Source organism: Antechinus flavipes, chromosome 1 (genome assembly GCF_016432865.1).
Source record: "Antechinus flavipes isolate AdamAnt ecotype Samford, QLD, Australia chromosome 1, AdamAnt_v2, whole genome shotgun sequence".
NCBI lineage: Eukaryota > Metazoa > Chordata > Mammalia > Dasyuromorphia > Dasyuridae > Antechinus > Antechinus flavipes.
The window spans coordinates 141,785,670-141,812,109 of NC_067398.1; the positions used below are offsets into that span (position 1 = coordinate 141,785,670).

At 34.1% G+C, this 26,440-nt stretch overlaps 1 protein-coding gene across 1 annotated transcript in view; it reads left to right on the top strand.

Annotated features, from left to right (window-relative positions):
• Nucleotides 1–26,440, top strand: part of RAB3C (RAB3C, member RAS oncogene family) — a 318,578-nt gene that overhangs the window by 50,031 nt on the left and 242,107 nt on the right. The window lies entirely within an intron of this gene.

Below are 26,440 nucleotides of genomic sequence, written 5' to 3' on the forward strand. Positions count from 1 at the left end.
CAATAGATAGGAAACTCTGACCCAGGAATTCTAGAAAATGCACAGTTCAATTTGCTCAGATTCTATATTTGCTTCTTGTGTGAATAAGCAAATTAAGTGCAGATAATGCAATTTAGTTCAAAACCAATAATTGAATCAATGATCCAAGTAGATCAGTCTAGATTTGAAACTTCTCTAAGTAAAGTTCCTGAATTTGGGATCTGATTCAAATGGAAACAAACTCCTATGATGGTGTTTTTCTATTCCATACCCTACTGTTCTCCAATCACTATACCTAACTGATCCCAACCAGGGAACTTCCTACCATTCCAACTTTGGTCTTCCTCTTATCTCTTTGCCCTTGAAGCATTTAGTCTTTGCTACCTCTCTCTTATCATCCCACAAGAACATAGGAAGGACAGAATATATCTACCTATATCCATATCCATATCTATCTATCATTTATCTATATATCTCTCTATAAAATATATAAAGAATATCTATAGATATATCATGTATAAATATATACAATATCTAGTTACCCGTAGACATAATAAATAAAATATATACAATACCGATTTATGAATATATTTCATATCTATAAATTATATTATATTGTAATTATATACATTCATATTATATATGATATACATTCATATAATTATATATAACATATCTATAATAGATATTTACATGTTTACATTTATTTATCTATTGATATATGTGTAAGATAAATATGCATATATTAATCCAGATATATTGTATATATTTATACTATAGATATGTAGCATATCTATAGATATCAAGATATAATGTTATAACTATATATGATTTACATATGTGAATATATTTTATATCTTTACATAATATGCAAACATCTATATGTATATGTGCCTGGACAATTATGTTATAATAGGAAATATTTTCCCCCAAACACTGTATTATATAAAATTACACAATAAAAACCACAGACTTATATACAAAATGGGGTAAGGGCATAATGCTAAAAAATCTCCCTCAGTAATACACACAGAAAAGACAGGAGCCTAATAAAAATGGTAGCGCAGCTTTATTAATATTAAATCATTAAAAACAAACAAATAATAAATAGTGGTCTGTTTTTGGCCTTGGGCCACTGCTCAGCCTCCTCCCATAAGAGGCAAGCTGAGCAAGCCTCCAAACTCTGGGCATGGAGTGGGACCTCATGGTAGGAGAAGAGACTAGCCCTTCTCCACTCAGAGCATCTACTGTGATATTTTACCTTGAGTAAGACTCGAACTTCTTGACTTCAGGGCTGGTGCTCAATCTACTGCACCATCTAGCTGCCCCAGCAATCTTTTTTTTTTTAATAGCTTTTAAAAAATTTTTTTTAAATACATGCAGATAGTTTTCAACACTCACCCTTGAAAACCTTGTGCTCCAAATTTTTTCCCTCCCTTCCCCCATCCCCTTCCTTAGAAGCAAGTAATCCAATATATATTAAACATGTACAATTCTTCTATCTAAGCAATCTTTTAATTTTTTTCCTAAACAGTATCATATTTTCCCCAATTACATGTAAAAACAGATTTTAACATTCATTAAAAAATTTTTTTGAGTTCCAAATTCTCTCCCTCCTTCTTTCTCCTCCCTTCTCTCTGAGATGGTAAGCAATTTGACAGAAATTATGTATGTAGGTTATTAGCAATCTTATCACTTAGTTACAATAGTTAAGCATGGGGGATCAGAAAGATCTCAGGGCTGCCACCGTGGCTATGTTACCAAATAGTTTCCCTATCTGCTTGATAGTGCCTGAAATTGAAAACAAACAAACAAAATATAGATCCATTCCTTTAGTTTAAAGTTATTTTTCCTTGCTAAAATACAATTTTTCCAGGACGTTTATGTAACTTACTCATCATACTCTTCATATACTTAATTCATCTGGTGATGGAATTTCTATCAGCATTCGATAAACTTTATTCATCCTCCTTGATAATGGAACCACCACAATTGGAGTATAACATTGCATTCTTCCATTTGCTATGTGAGAAAAGGACAATGATTGATAGCAAGTCAGTTGAGGATTTGGCACTTACTATGTGCCAAATGGGCAGTTAGGTGGCACTGTGGCTAGAGTGTCAGTGCTGGAGTCAGGAAGACTCATATTCCTAGTTCAAATGTGACTTCGGACCTTACTAGCTGTGTGATCTTCAGCTAGTTATTTGACCCCATTGCCTCAGTTTCCTCATCTATAAAATGAGTTGGAGAAGGAAATGATGGACTATTTCAGTATCTGCCAAGAAAACCCTAAATGGAGTCATGAAGAGCTAGCTGGCCATGAGTGAAAATGATTATACAACAAATGTCCTAGATACAAAGGCAAAACTGAACCTGTTCCTTCCCCCCTGAATTTACATTCTATTGAGAGATGTAAAACATATATATATATATATATATATATAAAACAAAATTAGATGAAAGCAGGAGTGAAATAGGAGGACCAGACCAAATACACACAATAGAACTTTGGATTGAAAAGATGAACTATTAAAAAATGAGTTTTCAAATATCTGATGAGAGATAACAATTAATTTGGGGGTGGCAGTGCTATTGTCCCCCAAAAGTCAATCAAAATATTAATAATAAATATGAATTCATATCCTTCTTTTCTCTTTAAAGGTTAGACTGACCTTCTCTAGAGGAAGAAGAAGGTATAGTTAGAAAGAAACATTTATAATGATTGATGAGGATTTGAGTGCATCTGTTGTTGTTCAGTCACGTCTGATTTTTCGTGACCCCATTTGGGGTTTTCCTGGCAGAAACTGGAGTAGTTTTTCATTTCCTTCTCCAGCTCATTTTACAGATGAGGAAACTGAAGCAAACTGAGTTAAGTGACTTAGCCAGGATATTAGAATCTCAGACAGATTTAAGCTCAGATCTTTCTGACTTCAGGTCCTGTGCTCTATCCACTGTGCTACCTCACTGCCTCACTGGATCATGAATAAATTTCAGATCTGGAAGGGACCTTAGAGGATATGAGTCTAATCCTTTCATTTTACAATTAAGAAACTAGCACACATAAAGATGAGGTGACTTGTTCAGGGCCTCACATCTAGTTAGTATTTGAGTACTCAACTCTTCTTGATTCCAGAGCTCCTCTCACTATTCCATATTGCCTCTATAGGATATATAGGATATATTGTGCATATATCCTGGACAAGATGTGTAAATAGTAAGCCAGACTAAGGAATGAACAAGAATTAAAAAAAAAAAGTTTTAGGTTACATTAGGGAAATTGCATAGAGCCTTTAACAATTTCAGGCTGCTTTGGATAAAAAAATCAATTTCTTTAAGACTATTGTTTTATCCTAGGAATATAAAACTGTAGATCATTGATTAAAAAACTTCCCAAAGAATTAAATTTGCAAGTGATCAAAAGAATGAAAGAATTATTATTATCATATGCTATTATTATGTGCCAGGCACTATGTAAGCAATTTACAAATATTATCTCATTTGATCCTCATAACAATCTTGAAAGATAAGTTATACTCACTTTACAGTTGAGAAAACTGGGGCAACAACATTAAGTGACTTGCCCAGAGTCACACAGCTAACATGCCTGAGGCTAGATTTGAACTCTCTTCCTTCCTCCAAGTCCAGTATTCTATGTGCCATACTGACAGCTGTTTCCCTCAAAGGACAATGGAAAGATGGATGGTGAGCAGAGGTAACAGCATGTTGTGGAAAATAATTTACATGCGAGAAAGTGCTACAGAAAGTAGGATACAGGAAGTATATGATCTAAGAGGTAAGTGAGCCAGAAACTGAGCCAGAAATACAGTGAGAGAAAAGCTAACAAATAAAGACCCCAAGTACTTACCTGGTGCCCTAATGAAAGGAAATGCAGAGCAAGGTCTCTAGCACCCAGACTGATAGGAGAAAACAGGTGAGAATTGCAGAGAATTAGACAATCCAGATAACTAATTTCCTACATCATTAGTGAGAACATTGACCCATTGAAGAATTAAAATAGGAGTAAGTTTATTCCTTTGCAGGAGGTAGATTTTATAAAATCTTTTCTTTCTCTTTTTTTACAAAAATTATGAGCTTTATAAATATCAATAAACAAAAACATTCCAATATATAAAAAAATTACATTTTCTATAGGCAACTTCTATATAAAATTTATTTTTTAAATACATAGTAAATTTAGCAAATTCCCAATCATATCTTTTTCCTACATTAATTTTTGTTTTATTTTGTATTTTTAAAATGTCTTGATGTTCTTTTCCTTCTTTCATTTTCATCATTTCAAAAGGAAAGGGATAGAGAACTTTTTTTTTTAATTTTAATTTTATTTTATTTAATAATAACTTTGTATTGACAGAATCCATGCCAGGGTAATTATTTACAACATTATCCCTTGCACTCGCTTATGTTTCATTTTTTCCCCTCCCTCCCTCCACCCCCCCCAAGATGGCAAGCAGTCCTATATATGTTAAATATGTTGCAGTATATCCTAGATACAATACATATTTGCAGAACCGAATAGTTCTCCTGTTGCACAGGGAGAATTGGATTCAGAAGGTAAAAATAACTCGGGAAGAAAATCAAAAATGCAAATAGTTCACATTCGTTTCCCAGTGTTCCTTCTTTGGGTGTAGCTGTTTCTGTCCATCATTTATCCATTGAAACTCAGTTATGTCTCTTTGTCATAGAAATCCACTTCCATCAGAATACATCCTCATACAATATCGTTGTCAAAGTGTATAATGATCTCCTGGTTCTGCTCATCTCACTTAGCATCAGTCCATGTAGGTCTCTCCAAGCCTCTCTGTATTCATCCTGCTGGTCATTCCTTACAGAGCAATAATATTCCATAACATTCATATACCACAATTTACCCAGCCATTCTCCAATTGATGGGCATCCATTCATTTTCCAGTTTCTAGCCACTACAAACAGGGCTGCCACAAACATTTTGGCACATACAGGTCCCTTTCCCTTTTTTAGTATCTCTTTGGGGTATAAGCCCAATAGAAACACTGCTGGATCAAAGGGTATGCACAGTTTGATAACTTTTGGGGCATAATTCCAGATTGCTCTCCAGAATGGTTGGATTCGTTCACAACTCCACCAACAATGCATCAGTGTCCCCGTTTTCCTGCATCCCCTCCAACATTCATCATTATTTTTTCCTGTCATCTTAGCCAATCTGACAGGTATGTAGTGATATCTCAGAGTTGTCTTAATTTGCATTTCTCTGATCAATAGTGATTTGGAACACTCTTTCATGTGAGTGGTAATAGTTTCAATTTCATCCTCTGAAAATTGTCTGTTCATATCCTTTGACCATTTATCAATTGGAGAATGGCTTGATTTCTTATAAATTTGAGTCAGTTCTCTATATATTTTGGAAATGAAGCCTTTATCAGAACCTTTAACTGTGAAGATGTTTTCCCAGTTTGTTGTTTCCCTACTAATCTTGTTTGCATTCGTTCTGTTTGTACAAAGGCTTTTTAATTTGATATAATCAAAATTTTCTATTTTGTGATCAGTAATGGTCTCTAGTTCATCTTTGGTCACAAATTTCTTTCTCCTCCACAAGTCTGAGAGATAAACTATCCTACGTTCCTCTAATTTATTTATAATCTCGTTCTTTATGTCTAGGCCATGGACCCATTTAGATCTTATCTTGGTATGTGGTGTTAAGTGTGGGTCCTTGCCTAATTTCTGCCATACTAATTTCCAGTTATCCCAGCAGTTTTTATCAAATAATGAAATCTTATCCCAAAAGTTAGAATCTTTGGGTTTGTCAAACACTAGATTGCTATAGTTGACTATTCTGTCTTGTAAACCTAACCTTTTCCACTGATCAACTAATCTATTTCTTAGCCAATACCAAATGGTTTTGGTGACTGCTGCTTTATAAATAATTTTAGATCAGGTACAGCTAGACCACCTTCATTTGATTTTTTTTTTCATTAATTCCCTTGAGATTCTCGACTTTTTATTGTTCCACATGAATTTTGTTGTTATTTTTTCTAAATCATTAAAATATTTTCTTGGAAGTCTGATTGGTATAGCACTAAATAAATAGATTAGTTTAGGGAGTATTGTCATCTTTATTATATTCGCTCGGCCTATCCAAGAGCACTTAATATTTTTCCAATTATTTAAGTCTGACTTTATTTGTGTGGAAACTTTTTTGTAATTTTGCTCAAATAATTCCTGACTTTCCTTTGGTAGGTAGATTCCCAAATATTTTATGCTATCAACAGTTATTTTGAATGGAATTTCGATAGAGAACTTCTTACTGAAGAAAACCAATCTAGCTTATCACTCTTTCTCTAGCTTACTATGCTCTTAAAGACTTATCTTGATCATTGAAATATAAGTGACTTGGCCAAGACTACATGACTGGAAAGATATCAAGAGTGGGATTTGATCCCAAGTATTTCCAACCCCAAAACCAGTACTCTCTCCATCTCTATGATCATACTAAAGATTTTCTCTGTTAAAGAAAAAAAAAGTGTATATGTCTATATATGTGTATGTATTCATATATATATCTGTAATCAAATCAAACAATTGGTGAATTGAAGATAAAGTTCTTTTGTGAGTAAGAGAGACAGAGTCAAATAGAGAGAAAAAGAAAGACAGAGACAGAAACAGAGAGACACAGAAAGAAACAGAGAGACTGAGACAGAAGAAGGGAGGGGAGGGGAAGAAAAGAAAAGAGAGGGGAAAGAAGAGGAAAATAAAGATACAGAGACAGCCAGTCCAATAGATTGAGAGATAGGCTGAAAGACACAGTAACACACACAGACAGATGGACAAACAGACAGAGAGACAGAAAGAGAGAGAGACACACATGGATAGAGAGACAGAGAGGGACAGAGACAGAGAAAGAAAGAGAGACAGAGAGAGAGAAAGAGGAGAGACAGAGACAGAGACAGAGATAGAAAGAGAGAGAGAGAGAAAGAGAGAAAGAGAGAGAAACAAAGAGAGAGAGAAAGAAAGAGAGACAAAGAGAAAAAGAGAGAGAGAAAGAGAGAGAGAGAAAGAGGGAGAAAAAGAAAGAGAGAAAGAGAAAGAAAGAGAGAGAAAGAGAAAGAGAAAGAGAGAGAGAGAGAGAGAGAGAGAGAGAGAGAGAGAGAGAGAGAGAGATTGATTTTGATAGAGGCTCTTGGTTAAGGCTTGGCTATAGTTCTCAGTTCTGTTTTTCTCCTTTTTTCCCCAAAGTGTGGTCCACTTGTTTATTGCAAACACTCAGAATGTAGTAGAAATCTTTATTTGGAGGCAAAATCCATTATAAAAGTACAGGCAGCAAGTGAACAAGATTTAAAGAGGACAGGTAATTACCAAGGTTAATGGTTGTTGGGTCAGGAGACAGTGCTGAAGCAAAGGAGGATGGATAAATTCATCAGAGACCAGCGAGATTCTCAATTCTATCCAAACAGATCTGTGAGATATAAGACTTCAATTGCTTCTGATTACATTCTGGTCTGGGTATCAGCACCCTCTCTTTGTAATTGTTGTTCAGTTATGTCCTGTGCTTTGTCACCCTGGAGTTTCAAAATTTCTGAGCTCTCCAGACCACATGACTTTTGCCTCCCAAGATCTTTCAGTCCCATCTTCCAACTAGGAAAGCTGCACTTTCTCTTGCTCCTCTTTCCAATAAGGGGCCTGGACAAGATGAAGAAAGCATTATGGCTATATTTTTTGCATCACAAAGGTTAGGAATACAGCAACCCCTCTATCTGGAAAACCTGGGTAAAATTTTTTTGGCCCTCCCTTCTTCTGGAGGGGAAGTATGATTTTTTTTCTTTTATGGAGTTTTTATACTAACTTATAAAATTTGGGTTAAGCATTTGGCCTCAGGCTATATTATACAATACTATGCATATAATTGATGTATTTCTGAGTTTCTAAATTTCTTCTGTGTTACCTGTTGGCCTTCTTCTGTTGTCATGCCTTCATGTTGTCTGCGCTTCTGCAAGACAATCCCTAAAATTCCCATTTAATTTCTTATGCTAACCTATGATGTTTCAAAACCACAATAGGGAAAATCTTGATGTGGAAGGGATTACTGTAATATGTTCCTCAATTAAGAAGGAGGAGGAGAAAACAAAAAAGGGATAACAGAAGAAAAGAATGAATTATTGCCAAGGCAAAAAGAACTCAGAAAGAGCAATCTAGAAATTATAAAGAAAAGTCCTTTCATGATTGGTTAGGCTAGCCCTGATAGGAAATATAATTTGTGACTCATAAAACAAACAAACAAACAGATTAAGACTTGGTTAATCCAACTTTATTTTCTCAGTGGAAGCTTTTTTTGGAGTCATATGTCTCCTGCACCTCCAAAAATGTTTATAGATTTGAATGGTTATCTCCCAAACAGGACTATAATTAACTATTAAAATATCAGTTGGTGGTGCTGCATTCAGGATGTCTTCTACTTATGAACCTTTAATTTACCAACAGCCCATATTGAGTCAGTGGCTCCTTATCACCCTTATGATGTCTCTTCTTCTCTCCTGCTCCATTGAAACAGAGCTATTATCCTATGCCTGTGGAAGCTCTGTCGTGTGATTGGTGTGATCTTGATCTCATCCTTTCCATCTTTTTCAGCAGCCTGCTTCTATACAAATTTCTCCTCTCCCTAATCTTCAATTATTATTTATTTGTATGTCCCCTGTTGCCTATAAATGTGCCTAATAGAGACACATAATAGAGATAGTCTTTCATTTTTCAGGAAAATTAGAAAAAAAAGGTTGTCTACTTTACAGCAATATCTACAATACAGTTTCTGACCTCACATTCAATTGAAATAGCTCTCCTCAAAGTTATCAAGTGATTTCTTAATTACTGAAATGGATAGACTTTGCTAAATGCTTCTACTTCTTCACCTTTCTGATGGATGATATTTCTAACCACCCTCTCCTCTGTAATACTTTGTCTATGGATTTTTATGAACTGTTCTTTCCTGTTATCTGTCTAACCATTCCCCTTTGTTGTTATCCATATAAGGCTCCAAACTGGTTGTACTCCAAGGCCTTCTATTCTCCTTCTCCACTAAGTTGAAGACCTCATCAGATCTCACAGGTTTAATGATCATCTTCTTGCAAATGATTCTTACATTCATATATGTTGCTTAAATCCAGTCTCTCCCTAGATTTATATGTCCTGTTTAATTCCAATCTCTCGCTTGAAATCCAGTTGAGATTCTCCAACTGCCTAATGGACATAGGACATCTCAAACTTGATATAATCAAAAGAGATCACATTATCTTTCCCCCCCCAAAAAAAAACAATTCTTCACTGAATGTTTCTATTTCTATAGAGGGTATTGCCATCCTTCTAGTTACTCAGGTAAGCAATCTCATCATTATCTAAGCAATTACTGAAACTTGTTTCTACCCCCACCATGTCCTTGATATCTATCTCTACTCATACAACCACCACTCTAATTCAGTCTTTCATCCCTCTTCTGGAATAGTGCAGTTGCCTCTTACTAGATCTCCTTGCCTCAAGTTTCAGACAGCTCCAATTTATCTACAGCCTAGCCAAATAAGATGATTTTTCCAAAGCTTAGGTCTGACTATGTCACTTCCCTATTCAGTATACTCTAGGGCGTTCTCTTACCTTTAGAATTAAATATAAATACCATATAGGTAAGAGAAACTCAGGTCCATGGAGTTCTTCCTATTTCAGCCTAGCCTTACTCCAAATGGATCCTTGAACAAACAACCTTGAATGAGGTGACTAGGTGATAGATAAGGTTCTTTCCATTTCTAATAGTGTATAATTTTAGGTAGGAGCCTCCCAACCTTGATTTTTTGTATCACTTTCATCTCTCACTCCCTTAGAACACCTAAACTCACCACACCCTATAGTAAAGTTTAATTATTCACTAAAACCATCTGTCTGTGCTCAATTGCAGAGGATATAGTTGAGTGGAAAGGGGGATGGGAGAGATAGTGCCAGATTTATTGAGAATGAGTGGCAAAAAAAGCCCAGAATCAAGGGGGAAGCTTTTTAATGAAGTCCCCTTTTATCCCCTCCTCCCTTCCCAAATAAATCTTTTACAGACCTTTGGGTGCTAACAGTAGGGAAAAAAAATTGAAATTAGGCAGCATTGGATGGAGTGGGAAACAGAGGTACCCACCAGGAACTTGAGGCAGGGATCCTTATTTAACACACACAGAGGTATGGAAAAGCCCCTAAGGTAGCATCAGAAACCCACTGTTCTTTGGTGGTTCGTATATCTATAACATAATCTAGAACTTTGATAATTTAATAGAAAAAAACTTATGAGATGTGACAAGTTTGGGGGAGAAAGCAAATAATCATTTCCCTGAGTTTCTCAGATAACTACAGATGCTTATTGTTATTAGTCGAATAAGCAAGAATACAAAGGAATAGAAAGTCTACCACTGTCTGCCCAATTCATAGGGTTATGCTACATCAATGTTAATTTTTGTTGTTAAAAGGGAAATTGTTTGAACTCTTATTTAGCTCTTACCCTGAACCAGTCCACCCAAGCATTTTGCATGACCTGGACCAACTTCATGTGGTTAGGCGATTCAAGGTTATAGGAACTGAATGGAACACAGTTGGTAATCTGCAGTTAGTTTCCCTCTGTTCCAGGTTTCCATTTCAAGTCTTTAGAAAATTTGGAGTGAGTTATAAACATGAATTAGTGTCAGACTTGGCTTTTTGATTATGACATGACTGCAATTTTCAAAGCTATCCATTGCCTACTTTTTCTAAAATCATATTTGTGTCTGAACACATCAAACCCATTAACTATGATACCATCCCTCCTCCCCTCCCCCCCACAATATTCTCTTACATCAGATTCCTTAAAATAATTTCCCAGCATCACAATGATTTCCCTCTGGAGATACATTTAGTTTGTATTTCCTGGGATGCTCCCAACAAAAGAGTGAATTCTCTGGAGAGAAAGCATCATTGAAAAAGAAAGATTTGTTCTTAGCTGCAAAATCCTAGGAATAAGAAAAGCTGTTTTGTCTCCTATACTTATACATATTGTTTCTAAGCTTCTTGAGAGTAAAGATTGGTTCAGTCTGTATTAATATCCATAAAATTTCACACAGCATCTGGCACAGAGAAGAGACTTAATAATTGTTTGTTGATTACTTATCTAAGAGAGATTTCCCTTTATTTGGGGTCATATCTCAATTTTCTCAAATAAGAAATAAAAGGTAAATGAAAAATTATAGTCACTGTTAATATTTGATAACTTTCATATACTTATTCAACAAGCCTATACGAACACTTAACACAGGCTAGCCATTTCACTAAACTTTGGGAATTTGAAGACAAAAATGAAATAGTCCCTGCCCTCAAATAGTTTATATTCTATGAAGAAAAGATATGGCAGGTGAATAAATTAGAGTCAATATCTCTATTTTGGCTGGGAATCATAGAGTGAAGGACATCAAATGTCCTTCCAAATCCAAAAGGAGTTTGAAATTTTATATAGAAGCAATAAGGAACTATGAAAACTTCCTGAGCAGAGAGTGATGTAGTCAGGCTTGTTTTTAGGAGTGTCACTTTGGTAGCTGTGTTATGTTTACAGAGTGGAGAGGGATAAAAGCATGAGGTAGAGAGGACATTATTAGACACTTATCACAATCATCTAGACAGTAATAGAGAAAGATGATAAATACAAAAAAATGTAGTGGTATATAAGTTAGAACATAATTGGGTGTGAAGGTTGTCGTTTGTTCTAATTGGATATGGAAGAATAAGGGAGAGTTAAGAGGAGTCAAGGATGATGCTGAGGTTATGAAGCTGGCTTAACGTCATTGCTAGTATTTTAAAACATTTGCTGGAGCCTTATAATGTGCTAGACAACATAAAAATGCTTGGAATTAGGTAGTCTATTTAGCAAGATGATGTTCTAAATTAGAAAGACAAACAAAACGTCACAGGAAGCCAAGGAGAAGAAATAGAGAAGAGCAAATGCCTCTTTATTTAGATCTTTCCTCAACAATCAGTATCCTTTGGATATTTATTGCCCTTTGGCTCTTCCATTTACTTTTAATTTTAAAAATTTCCATTCTAACTCTCAATTAAAAAACAATTTCTAATTTCAAAAAAATTGCTTAATGTGAAAATAAATATCTTGGGTCATCAGCAATAAATTCCTACTGTTACTATTTCTGTGAATAAAGATCCTTTGTTCTTATCTTTTGCTATTCCTCCTTTTCTTCTCCCCATTTGTTGTCATTATCAAGTATATTATTTTTAAAGTCCTGCTGCCCTTATCATCCCTGACTGTGCAGCCACCTTTGCACTAGTAAGATTGTCACAAATATTGAAGATTTCAAATGTATGGTACACAGGTCGCATTGACACAATTTGTTGTTCATCCTTCATTTTCAAAGACCAATGACATCACAGTGTGATTGATGTCTTGACTTGTACCTGGATTGGATTTAAGTGAGGCAAAGCTGCACAAAGTCATTAGCCTTGCTCTCTCTTCTGAAGACATCAAAGTCCAGTAGCAAAGCAGAAGTTAGGATGATTGTTGATGGTTTATAGTTGGGTGCACAGCCCATAAATTGCCCTGTTGATATTCATGTAAGGTAGATGACTGATTCCATCTAATTACTGTAATCTAACTAGATGGAGATATGACCATTTGGGGGGTTAATTAGTAAGTTTTTAAATTGTTTGAGTCTGAAACCTCAATCTATTCCTAAAGGATTCAATTTATTTGTTTGATTGATAATACTTTAGTTAATTGTCAAAGGAGTTTTGTAGTATTTGTGTCATAGATATTGATTGGTAGCTCTATCTACCTGTAAGATTGAATTCCATTTCAGATAGACTAATGACAATCCATTCCTTAAAGATTATCCAAGGCTCTTAGTTTGCCTATTTACCTCAGGGAACTTTAGGTGACCTAGGCTATTTTCAAAATTAGCACTTCGGTAAGTGTCCTGAGGAAGCACATTAGGAGAAAAACCTTCTATTGGTTTGGGAAATCATAAAAGGACAAGGGACAAGGAAGCCTTCAATGTTTATAGTTATAAAACATTACTTTAGCAGTTGCAGGAGCACCCAACTCTAGGAACCCAATGTTAAAAGTGGATCAAATGGATATAGTAAAGGAGTTTTTTTTTTCCATAGACCTACTTACAGAAAAAAGTGCCCAATAATGAAATGTTAAATTAAGTGTAAAATTGCAGTCATGCCAGTTGATCCCTTCTTGAGATTAGAACAAGTCCCTTGCGTGAGTCAGAAGGAAAACGAAACTTTAACAGGAAGAGGAAGAGACCACAGCTTTGGGTGAGCCTTAAAAGTCAATTCCATGATTCCAGAAAGGAGGCTGAAGGAGAAATCTATCTCTTGACAAGAAGTATAAAAGAGGTTCAATGTTGGAAAATGGAAGCAAGGGGAAAATGAATGATTTGGAAGGTAGGATCAGGCTGGTTATGTTTCCTACTTCCACAAGATTCTGACTATCGGTGATCTTAGACTAAGTGATGGAGAAGTTTATGTCCATTTCTCTTTTTGTTTTTTTTAATGGTTTATCACTTTTCCTTTGGAAGCATTTTAATAGAAATTTAATGAGATATTTATAGGGAATCTGCACTTTTCTAGGTGCCATTTGCAGAATTTCTCTAGATCCTTTGATTTCAAATGTAGGACCTATTACACCACACATTTCATGATCCCGGTCTGATGTGGGCTCTTGAAATTCCCAACCACCAGAGTTCCCTGTTTTGGTGGATTGTAGGGCAGCTAAATTTTTTGTTGTTTATTTGTTCATTAATTTTAGATTTTTCATGATACCATGACCCATTGCATGCCAGGCTCTTCTATTCTTCGCTATTTCTCGAATTCTGTTCAAACTCATGTTTGAATTCCCTGACACTATCTATCCATTTTATCTTCTGCCATCCCCCTTTTCTTTTGCCTTTACTTTTTCCAAGCATCAAGATTCAGCTCTTTTTCAATTTGTTTTCCCTCAGTGAAAAAGATATCTTTTCTGACAGTTGTTGAGTATAGCATGTTTGAAAAAAGTACTTTTTAAATATCAAAGTGCTAATTAAGTGGGTATTATTATTGTGATGTGAGTACATGTTTATTTCCTCTTCCTAGTCTGTAAGATTTTTAAAATAACGCACTGCATTTTCTTTCATCTCTAGCACTTAGCACAATAAATGTTAAATTGAATATTGATAACACTAATGTCAATTCTCATTCTGACTTTTATCATTTATAGGTATTATTAATAAAGTAGGTAGGTGGTATCATGGATAGAGTATTGGGCCTAGTGTTAGGAAGATCTGAGTACTAATATGACATCTGACATTTACTAGCTATGTGACCCTGTGCAACTCATTTAACCTGTTTGCTTTGGTCTTCACAACTGTAAAATAGATATAATAATAACACCCAATTCATAGAGTTATTGTGAAGATAAAATGAGATAATATTTATAAAGTACTTAGCATAGTCATAGTACTGGCTCATAGAAGATAGTATAGAAATGTTCCAAACCCTTCCAAGTAGGTAGCTAAAATCAGGAAAAAGTTGATATTATTTAATACTTCACACTTTAGAGACTGATCTAAGAAGATGGCAGACTCAAAAAGATTAGAGTATCTGATTCAGAGGAAGTCCCTTCACCCCCAACTAAGAAATGTCATTAGATGCTGTTTTATTCTCAAGTGATTCTGAACATATCTACAGCAACTGAAAAGAAACTGTATGTCATAAAACCCCATCAGGTGATTGGTAAGATCAGCTAAATAATGCTGACATTTCACTAGATTGTCATTTTCTTGTTAGTTTTTAAAAACTTAACAATCATCTGTCTAAAAAGAATGAATTCAAATATACCAAGTTACTGTGTGAAACCATTGGGGAAAAATAATGGTAGCCTGAGTACTTACTATATTTTCTGAAATAAAAACGTGTTAAACTTGAGAATCTTTGCTTAACCTTTCTTCCTCAATTCAAATTAAAACAACAACAGCCTTATTTTTGAATTTACTATCAGCCAGCAGAAGCTCTTAAAAACAAATTAACTATTTAGATTTGATAAAGATGGTTGTCAGCCTTCTTGGCTCTAATTCAAAAAGACTAAATTACATCAATAAAAGTATGAAAAATTATTTTGTAACCAGTCTCAAGATATTTTTGTAGATTCTTCTTTTCTTTAATTCACCACAGTGTCAGGGTCTTCCAATGAAGCCTTTGTGAGTCTTTCTGATAAGATTTTCTTAATTAATTATTACTATACTAATACTACTAACATACTATATAAATAAAATACTAATATGTAATATAATATGCACAAATACAATATGTTAGTATATAGCATGTGAAGGATCTTAATTAAAAGTGATTTGCATTAATATCCATTTTTTAGGCTAGAAGAGAATTTAGGGACCATTCTGTCCAATTATTTAATTTAACAGATAAGGAAACTAAGGCCCAGAAACTAATTAATGATTTGCAAATATCATATAAATAATAAATAAGGGAGCCCAAATTCACACTCAGTTGTTGGGACTCATCTTTCCTCTGGTCTAAGGGAGGGAGGAGGGGAAGAAAGAGGGAGAAGAATTTGGAACATAGGTTTTTTCAGAGATGAATGTTGAAAACTATCACTGCATGTGTTTTTAATAATAAAAAAAACTATCATTATATTTTTATGTGGTTCTTTTATTTATTTATTTATTTTTAATAATAGCTTTTTATTGCCAAAATACATGCAAAGATAGTTTTCAACATTCACCTCTGCAAAATCCTATATTCCAAATTCTTCTCTCTCCCTTGCCCCCACTCCCTCTCCTGGACGGTAAATCATCCAAAATAGGTTAGACGTGTGCAATTCTTTTAAACATATATCCACATTTATCATGCTGTATAAGAAAAATCAGATCAAAAAGGAAAAAAAAATGAGAAAGAAAATAAAAAGTAAGCAAACAAAAACAGCCACAAAAGTTGAAAATACCATATTGTGATCCACATTCAGTTCCCATAGTCCTTTTCCTGGTTGCAGATGGCTCTCTCCATCACAAGTCTATTGGAACTGGTCTGAATCACCTCATAGTCAAAAGGAGCCAAGTCTATTACAATTGATCATCATATGATCTTGTTGCTATACAATGTTCTCTTGATTCTACTCACTTCACTCAGCATCAGGTCATATAAGTCTCTCCAGGCCTCTCTAAAATCATCCTGCTGATCATTTCTTATAGAATAATAATATTCTATAACATTCATATACATAATTTATTCAACCATTCCCCAAGTGATAGGCATCCATTCAGTTTCTAATTCCTTGCCACCACAAAAAAAAAAAAAAAAGCTGCTACAAACATTTTTGCACATGTGGGTCCTTTTTCGTTTTTATTATTTCCTTGGGATACAGACTCACTAGTAACACTGTCCTTTAGGCATAGTTCAAAATTACTCTCCAGAATGTTTGAATCAGATCACAATTTCACCAACAATGTGTTAGTGCCCCAGTTTAACCACATGTGTAATGGTACCTCAGAGTTGTCTTAATTTGAATTTCTCTAATTAACAGTGATTTAGAAAAGATATTATTATTTAAAAAAAATCTTTCCCTTGTAGCATACTGATCCCCAAATCCTACAGGTATGGTTGTAACTCATTCTATGATATTCTCTTCTGATACTTATTCTCAAATGCTGGGACCCTCCAGTTTTCAAAGACTAACTAGGTCCTACCAGAATAAAAATCTTCAGCTATGGGCCTGGCTATGAACTGTATGCTCTTCTCCCCAAACCATTCTAATTACATTCAGAGTAATGATGATAATTTAAGGGATGAGGAGGGAGTAAAAATTATTCTTCAAAAGAATCTTAAGAAGAGGTTCTTAACTTGAGGTCTCTAATTTTTTAAAACATTTTGATAAATACTATTTAATATTATTATTAATTTAACTAATATTAAGTAAAAATATTAATTATAATTGCTTTCTTTTAAAAAAAATTTTGTTCATTTAAAAATGTCATTCTGAGAGTCATCTGTATCCAGAGTGCCAAAAGAATCTATGACACAAAAAAGCAAAGATTTATTGTATCAAATGATTCCCAGAGTCTGATCTGTATTAATGGAAGGAGTGAGCATACTAATAAAATTAGGATTTTTTAAAATTATTGAAGTCTACATTGCAAATATCACAATCTCCTTAAGGCATAGGGTCACTGACAAGTGGTCCTAATCATGGGATCCAAGTTTGCCACAATCTGAATAATAGAAGTCACCTAATAAGAGGTAACCTGCACTGCTATGCTAGCCTCCCAGATTCGTTCTGAGGGATTTTGAATGACGTATGGCTTCCAGATGGCCCATTTTCTCACAGAATTTGTACTGTTCTCCCTCCACTCTGCAAGCCAAGCATCAGCATGACCCCTCCACAGATAGAAAAGGAGTTGCCTTATATGAATTCATCCACAGTTTCCACAAAATTCCACAAAATGGAGAAAGAGCATTTTCTATGTTCTTTTCATTCTAATGACAAGTGTCTTCTGATTGTATTTTTTCTTAAGGGTTGAGGGCAGTATAAAGATGAGTAACATATGGTCCTTATTCTCAAAGAGCTTGAACTTAACTAGAGAATATAAAACACCAGCAACTATGATATAAACAGAATCACAGCTATAGAACCCAAAGAGACTTGAGAGGCCATAGAATCCAAGCTTTTCATTTTATAGATGAGAAAAGTATTTCCCAGGGAAATAGAGTAATTCATCCAAGGTCCTGTAGGAGGTATCAGATTTGAATCCAGCCCTCCAAAGCCATTGATGATATCATTTATGATCAGTACAGAAAAGATGTACAAATGACATGACAGATCTAAAAAAGGGAAAGGAGGTGTGTGTGTGTGTGTGTGTGTGTGTGTGTGTGTGAAATCCATATCTACATAGCTAGTTCTATACATATCAGTAAGCTATTTTTCTAAATGGGAAATCCCTCTGGGAGAATTAAAATGGAAGACTATCAGTCTTTCGCGAATTAATTTAATCCAACTACTCTTTTTCTAACAACTGAAGATCAAGTGCCCTGAAGGACTTTGAGGTTCTGAAGTGATTTTGGAGATGAGGCACGATCAGTTGTATTTAGGAGTGGGCATCATGATGGAGATCTCTGGATAATCAGGGAACAGCAAGAAACAACATGATCCTGAGAGGGACTTTTTCTCTTCTTTTTTTGGCCGGCATTGATCACTGACCTTCCAGTGTGTATATGAGAAATACAAATTATCATTTACCTGGTAATTCAAAGGGAATCAATAATCAAAGAACAACAATCCTCTTTTCTTGGATTAGTATTCATTTTTTCCCCTAAACTGTACCTGCATTTCTTTCAAATCTTCAAACAAGAGGCATTAGCTAAGTCATAGTTGTAAGTATTTCCTGAGTGAATGGTTTGGATTAGTTAACTAAAAAAAATTCTTCAAAATGGAGTTTTTTTAGGTCAGAGAAACACCCATTGTCAGGGACAAGCTGTCACTTTCATTATTCCCATTTCTGTTTCATGCCAATGAGTGTGAACGCCCACTGGGCAAATCAAGCCATGGGTTCTGCTTCATGTTCCTAAGAGAGCCCATGTAGTCCTGTGCATAGACTTAGAAATAATGATGGAAAATAAATTCAGAAGCTTGGAGCAATTTTTTTTTTTTACCAGAAATAGAGACCTTTAAAAAATTCATTCACAGGAATCTTTTCACTTAGAACATGCTTTCTATTCTCTTTATTTGTTATTGTTCAACAGTCTTGAGAGTTATATGCAAATGAGATGTGGAGAGGAAGTGACCAATTCTCAAGATGCTCAAGGTCAAAGCTAGAACCTTGTAAGTGGGAAGTCCGGGGTCTTCTAATTATAGCTTTGTGGCCTTGTTTTCAAAGTGTTAGATAGCATGTAGCCAAGACCTGTCCTTTTACAGATGTGGAAAGTAGATCAAAAGCCGTTAAGTGATTTTTTTCCCCCAAGATCATACAGGAGGGTCATAGCATGATTAGGCTTTTGTTATTGTCCAGTCCTTTCAATCATGTTTGACTCTTTATGACCCCATTTGGGGTTTTCTTGGCAGCTATATTGGGGTTGTTTATTATTTCCTTCTCCAGTTCATTTTATAATTGATGAAACTGAGGAAACAGGGTTAAGTGACTTGCCCAGAATCCTACAGCTCTGTAGGATTGAACTCAGGTCTTCCTGACTCCAGACCAGATGCTCTGTCCATTGTGTCACCTATCAGTTCTATCATACGGAGCACTAGAGCAATATCTTCCACTTCCTAACCAGGTGCTCTTTTTGACATAAGTCACTTAAAACTTCTTTGTACCTCTATTTCCTTGGGTAAAAATGGAAAAACATCTACGGAATCTCCAAATGTCAGGATTGCAGTGAAGAAAAAGTGAGGTAGCATGTGTTGAAAGTTAAAAAGTATTCAATAAATGTTGCTGTTTGTCCTTTGTTCTCAAAGAGGACCATGACATCAGGAAGATGATGGCATGACATGAAAATGAATTATATTTAAGTGAGGAAGGACTGTGCAAAGTCACCTGCCTCACTTTCCCCTCCAGAACCAGTAGCGAGAGATAGATCAAGATGACCTGGATGAAATGTAAGAGTGACCTGAACTGAACAGCACTGACTTTAAAAATTAATGATCTCTAGAGCTATATTGTCCATTAAAGAGAGGGTCATTTTATGCTTACTATTAAAGCTGAGGGTTGAGATCATATGTAATTTCAAAATAGCTTTTGTACAAGCCTTGTGATTTCATTAATAGAGGGAACTCCAAACAAAAAAATTTCTTCCATATTACCAGCCACTTTTTCATTTATAGATTTAGAGAATTGTCTGTGTTAGTGGGGTTGTAAAAGATTTCCCAGGGTTCCCTATAGCCACTGTATGTCAAAACTAGGATTTGAACTCAGGTCTTCTTAACTCTTGATCTGATTCTTTATAATACTATGCTGCCTTTCAATGTCAAATTATAATTAAAAACAAAGGCAAAAAATCAGCAACTTTATAACATTTATAGAATCTGAACTCAACATAACATCTGCTCTCAGATATTCTTATGGGACTGCTGAAGGGCATCCTTTATTAGCCAAATGTATAACACAATGTGATGAGTTGAGCAAGGAATCATGCTTTTGGTCAGGAAATGGCTGACATACTTCAATTCTGAAAATCCTGTCCCATGTGATAGAATTTTATCATTGCAAATGCTGACCTTTCTTTCTATTAACTTAAGTGATTTTTCTTTATATCTTCTGAAAATGGTAAGTTTGAGAATACCCACTTTTTTTTTTTTGAGGGGGAAGAATATTCTTCAGGTCTTTAGTTGCTAAAGAGGAATGGTGGCTCCAGTCACATCAGACTCACCATTCCTATTATAGAAACAACAATAATAATAGAAACAATAATAACATTATTATTATAATTATAAATAATTATAAGCATATAATAATATAGCATACAATAATAATAATAACTTATTCATGTATATGGAGAGGTGGGAAGAAAAGAAATGGAGATAGAAGGAATGAGCTTTAAGATTTGCAAAGTGTTTGATATGTTATCTCATTTGTTACTCAAAGCAACTGTAAAGTAGGATCCTATTATACTCATTTTGCAGATAAGAATATTGAGGCAAAACAAGATTAAATGACTTACCCAAGCTCCCTGGGCTGCTAAGTGACTGGGGCTGGATTTGAAGTCATCTTCCTATTGTCAAATCAAATGCTCATTGTAACCCTAGATGCCATGAGAACTTTAAAGTTTTGACCTAAGAGCTGGTAATCATAATGGACAATAGTCATTCTAGTTGTTTTCCAGCTCATTTTAGAAATGATAAAAGGAGGCAAACAGAATTAAATGATTTGATCAGGATCACACAGTCAGTAAGTGTCTGAAACTGGATTTGAACTCATGAAGATGGATCTTTCTGATTCCAAGCCCAGTACTCTATTCACTAGCAGTCACCTGGCTGCCCATATAATATAGGTGAGTGATAGAGCCTTTGATTATGGTTCTCTTAAGCTGACTCTGAACTCTTTAATATTATGTAGCAGAAGGTACCAAAGGGCAGCATGGGAAAACTATCCCTTCAGTTTCCTAATTGGATCTGTCTGCCATATATTATTATCATGACCAATGGCTTGTCTTGCTGGTTGATGAAAGCACTAAATGAAAGCACCCAAGCTTGCAGGAACCTGCACATTTGTTTACATCATGATCACAGAGTCTGAATTCTCTAAACTATTTGGTCAAGAAGATTTACTTTAGGGGCTTATTTTCCTCATTTTTAAAATGAAGAAATTAAACTAGATGATTTTGAATTCTCTTCTAAGTAGTAATCTATAGTTCTGTCATCTTCTTTTTAATCACCCACATCCCCCAAACCAGGGAGCCTATCTGGTTCCTGTACCTAATCATTAAACTCTATCTATTCTTTGATTCCATTAGGCCCCTGCCTTCTTCTAGCTAAGGTAATAAATAGAAGTTATTTTTCTTTACTTAAACTTAATTAAGGTTATATTGGCAGACTATTATTTATGTTTATATTTTTGTACTTGGATAATTGGGGGCAAGTAGGTGGGGCAATAAATAGAACTCAGGGCCTGGAGTTCAGAAGACTCATCTTCATGAGTTCAAATTTGACCTCAGACACTAGCTATGTTACTCTGTGTAAGTCATTTAATCCCATTTGCCTCAGTTTCTTCATTTGTTAAATAAGCTAGAGAAGGAAATGGCAAACTATTCCAGTATCTATTTTTTTATCATTAAAAAAATTTTTTTTATTTAAAGCTTTGTTTCAAATCCTATCTCTTCCTCCTTTTCCTCTTCCTTTCTTGAGATAGTAAAAAATGACATATAAGTTATACATGTGAATTATGTAAAACATTTCTATATTAGTCATTTTGTACAAGAAGATTTGAATAAAATAAAAAAAAACGAAAAATAATCATTTCAGCCTGTATTTGAATAATATCAGTTCTTTCTCTGGAGACAGATAGTGTGCTTTATCATTAGTCCTTTGGGATTGTGTTAGATCATTATATTGTTAACAACAGCTGACAACTGCTGACAACAATCATTCACAGTTCTTTTTTGAACAATATTGCTGCTGCTATGTATAACATTCTCTTGGTTCTGTTCACTTTGCTATGCATTATTAGTTCATATATATTTCCAGGTTTTTTTTTTCCTGAAATCATCCTGCTTGTCATTTCTTATAGCACAATAATACTCTATTAAAGCCATATAACATAGCCTTTTTAACTATTTCCCAATTGATGGGTATCCCTTGGATTTCCCAGTGTTAGCCACCACAAAAAGAGTTGCTATAAATATTTTCGTACAAATAGGTCCTCTCCCTTACTCCACACTTTTTTTTTCCTGAGGCAATTGGGATTAACTGACTTACCCAGAGTGATACAGCCAAAAAGTGTTAAGTGTCTGAGACAAGATTTGAACTTGAGTCCTCTTGATTTCAGAGCTGGTGCTCTATCCAGTGTACCACCTAGTCAAGACCCTGCACACTTAAAAAATCTCTTTGGGATAAAGACCTAGCAGTGATATTGCTGGATCAAAGGGCACACACAATTTTATAAACCTTTGGACATAGTTCCAATTTACTCTTTAGAATGGTTAGATAAGTTTACAACCCCACCAACAGTACATTCCATTTCAGTATCTTTGCCAAGAAAACCTCAGATGAGGTCATGAAAAATTGGAAATGATGGAAATGATTGAACAATATATGTATTTAATAATTTTTTTAAAAAAATGACTATTAATCCAAAAGAATGATTCTTGCAAATTCTTATATTATATATAATAATGTAATATGATATGATATAATAATATTATATAGTATGGTATAGTATGATATAATTAATATAATATAATGATACAAAGGGAATTTCTGACTTTTTATCAGATTAATAGAGAAAGCATCAGAAGCAAATTTACTTCTTAGGTAAACAACTATTTATTTTTCCCTTGACTGTACACAAGGAGAATATGAATAGAAAACATAGAACCAGTCAGGGAAAATAAAGAGGAGTGTATGGGAAGGTCCCCTGGACAGTGAAATTATAAGAATTGTGGCTTGGTAACAACAAAAAGAGGCAAAGAGTAATGCTTCTCAACTTGTTCAAAATTGGGGATGAACCTTCATATCACAATTCGTAAGCTAGATATATATATATATATATATATATATATATATATGGAAGCCTGTCCAATCTGGTCACTTTTTTTGGGGGGGAGGAGTTGTTATTCATCATCTTCTCTGAATATCATGAACTCAATTTCTATACCTGGTTGGAGATATGAGCTATCATTCCTACTGAATCCTGAGAATTGGTTAGAAAAATAGAATCTGGAATTTTTTTATTTCTTTAAAAAAAAAAAAACCTCAATAGAATCTGGAATTTTTTTATTTCTTAAAAAAAAAAAAACTTCCCCACTTACTGATCTTCAGTATTTTAAAATAGTATTTTTAACATTGTATGTTAATCAGGACTAGCCATGATCTAGAATATATAGCCATCTAAATTTCTTTAACAGATTAAAAAAATTTAAATCAAATATTTTGTTTCTTCATTTGTAGATTCAATCCACAATCAAGGGATATTGACTTTCTTTCCCTAGTTCTTTGCTACTAGAAGAAGCATTTCTAAAAAAGTTTTTGGTGCATATGGGACATTTCTTTATTTTATCTCTATGGGACATATACTTAGCCATGAGATCTCAAATAGCAGAAAAATTTTAATCTCTTTTTTAAATCATCCCCGCAAACAGCTTTTGCAAATAGTTGGATCACTTCACAACTCTGCCTGCAAGATACTAATATATCTGTTTTTCTTTGATTCATTTAACATTGACTTTTTGGAATTTTTTTGTCATCTTTGACAATTTAATGGAAATAAAGTGAAATCTTAGAATTGATTTTACTTGTACTTCTTGTATTGTGATTTGGAACAATTTCATAAGGCTTTTAATACTTTGCAATTCATCTTTTAAGAAGTGTTTCTATACTTTAGTCACTCATCATCCATCAGGGGATGACTTTGGTCATATATACAAATATATGTATATGTGCACATGCACACACATGTACATATATACATATATGTGTGTTTACATATATATGTGTGTACTTATATGCATATTAATCCCCTATATTTTGAATACTAGACTTATCAGAGATATTTGATACAATATTCTTTCCCAATTGATACCTTCCCTTTTATACTAGTTACATTGCTTTTCTTCATTCAAGTTTCTCAGTTTTATATAATCAAAACTATTTCATCTTTTGTTATTGCCTATCTCCTTTGTTTATTCAAAAACACTTCTTTCTACCATAACAGTGAAAAGTACTTATTTAAATCTTTTTTGAAACTTTATTTTGTCATGGACACTAATATTTAGGTTGAAAATTCATTTTGAGCTTATTGTGGTACATGTTATCTTTAACATGTTCAATACATATTTGACTTGTTATAATCAGTTTTGATTAAATTGCTTTTAACTTTTTCTTATAGTTCTTATCAAACAGGAAATTCTTTACCAAGTGCTTTAAGTTTGGATATTGGTAGAACATTGAGTTATTAAATTTGATTGTTTTAATTTTCCCACATTTAGTGTATTTTACACATATTTCTATTTTTAACCAGTGCCAAATAGTTTTGATAAATGCTAATTTATATAATAAATTGAAGTGTAAAAGTATAACATAAAATCTTAGGGATAGAAGAGACTTGAGGGATAATCTAATGCTGTTCCCTTGTTTTATAGATGAAGAAACCCAAGTGAGAAACCAAATTCAGTAAGGATAAGGATTAATGAAAATTAATTTACTGAAGGAGGTATAGTACTATATAAATTATATATATATACTACATTAAAGGATATTACAGATTGCATCATTTATAATACTTTTGACTAGAAATAGAAATTACAAAGGGGTCACGTTGGAAAACATCTCTCCTTTTCTTCTCCCTGGGACCTCTTCACCATTATCATAGTGTTAAATAAGCATTGTATCTTGGTAGTGGGATATGAGAAATTCCTTTGTATAGTTTAGAATAAACTGAACTTTGAGTTAGGCCAGAACTAGAAAATTAGGTTGCACTGTTAGAAGACTATAGTTTAAAAACTATAAATGGCATTGAAACTGGGTCTGTTGAATTATGAGTGAATCATACCATACTGAAAAATTAGGTTGTCCCAGTTTGCCACTATTTATTCAGGTATCTCACTGCTGACATCACCATTAATAGTGATAGTCTTGCTGCCTACAATGGCAGAGCTTGATAATAGAAATAAAAAGATCCAGTCTTAGGTAAACATGACTTGAAAATCATTAACCTTTGATCAGCTTGATAGTACTTTTTTTTCCTTCAATTTTATGTTTTCTTTCACCCATTTAAATTACACATCTAGGAAAAGTAATGATGACTCAAGATTTTAAAATCAAACAAATGAAAAACCTAATGTGGTCTTTATCCTGATGTTTATATTATTCTTTCTCCTAATATGTTTTTCCTTCTGGTGATTTTGCTGCTAGCCATAAGGGAAAATGCTCCGATAATAAAGATTTGCTCTCATTACTACTACTAGTAATTAGTACTACTACTACTACCACCACCACTAACAACAACACTACTACTACCATCATTATTACTACTCTGAATAATAGCAACAATGATAATAATAGCTAGCATTTATATATCACTTTGAGGTTTACAAAGCACTTTACAAATGTTATATTTTTATCCTTAGAACAACTTTGGGAATTAGGTATTGTTATTATCCCCATTTTACAGATGTGGAAACTGAGATTGAGATTAAATGATATATCTAGGATCCCACAGCTAGAAAGTGTCTGAAGCTCTATTTGAACTCAGGTTTTCTTGACTTCAACTCCAGCATTCTATTCACAAGCCCTTGGAAAAGGATGTAAGATGTCAGCTTACCAAATGCTCTTATTTTTGTATTCCTTCTTGTTGGTTTTTGTTGATGGGAAGAAAATGAAGGAGAGGTGTTTTTTAATGGTGTCCCTTTTGTAATTTCTTTTTGCAGTCAAAAATGTTGTAAATGATGCAATCTGTAATAATCTCTAATGTTATATCCTATAAAACATAGCTACTGCATCACTTTATTTTCCCTGAGGAAAGAAAGGGGAATTTGTTCACAGACTCTTTATGAGTTATATTGTGCCCTTTACTATCATTGGCTATTATGAAAACTAAATCATAATGTGAATATGTTGTATGATAGAACATACTGTTGTTATTCTATCTAAGGTCATAATATGACCCAGAGGTTGCATTTATTCCACTGGGAAATAACAGGAGTGATTTTTTTAATTAAAAGCTGGAACCAGTAGTTCCAATTCTCATTTCTGATTAAGGCTTACTCAATA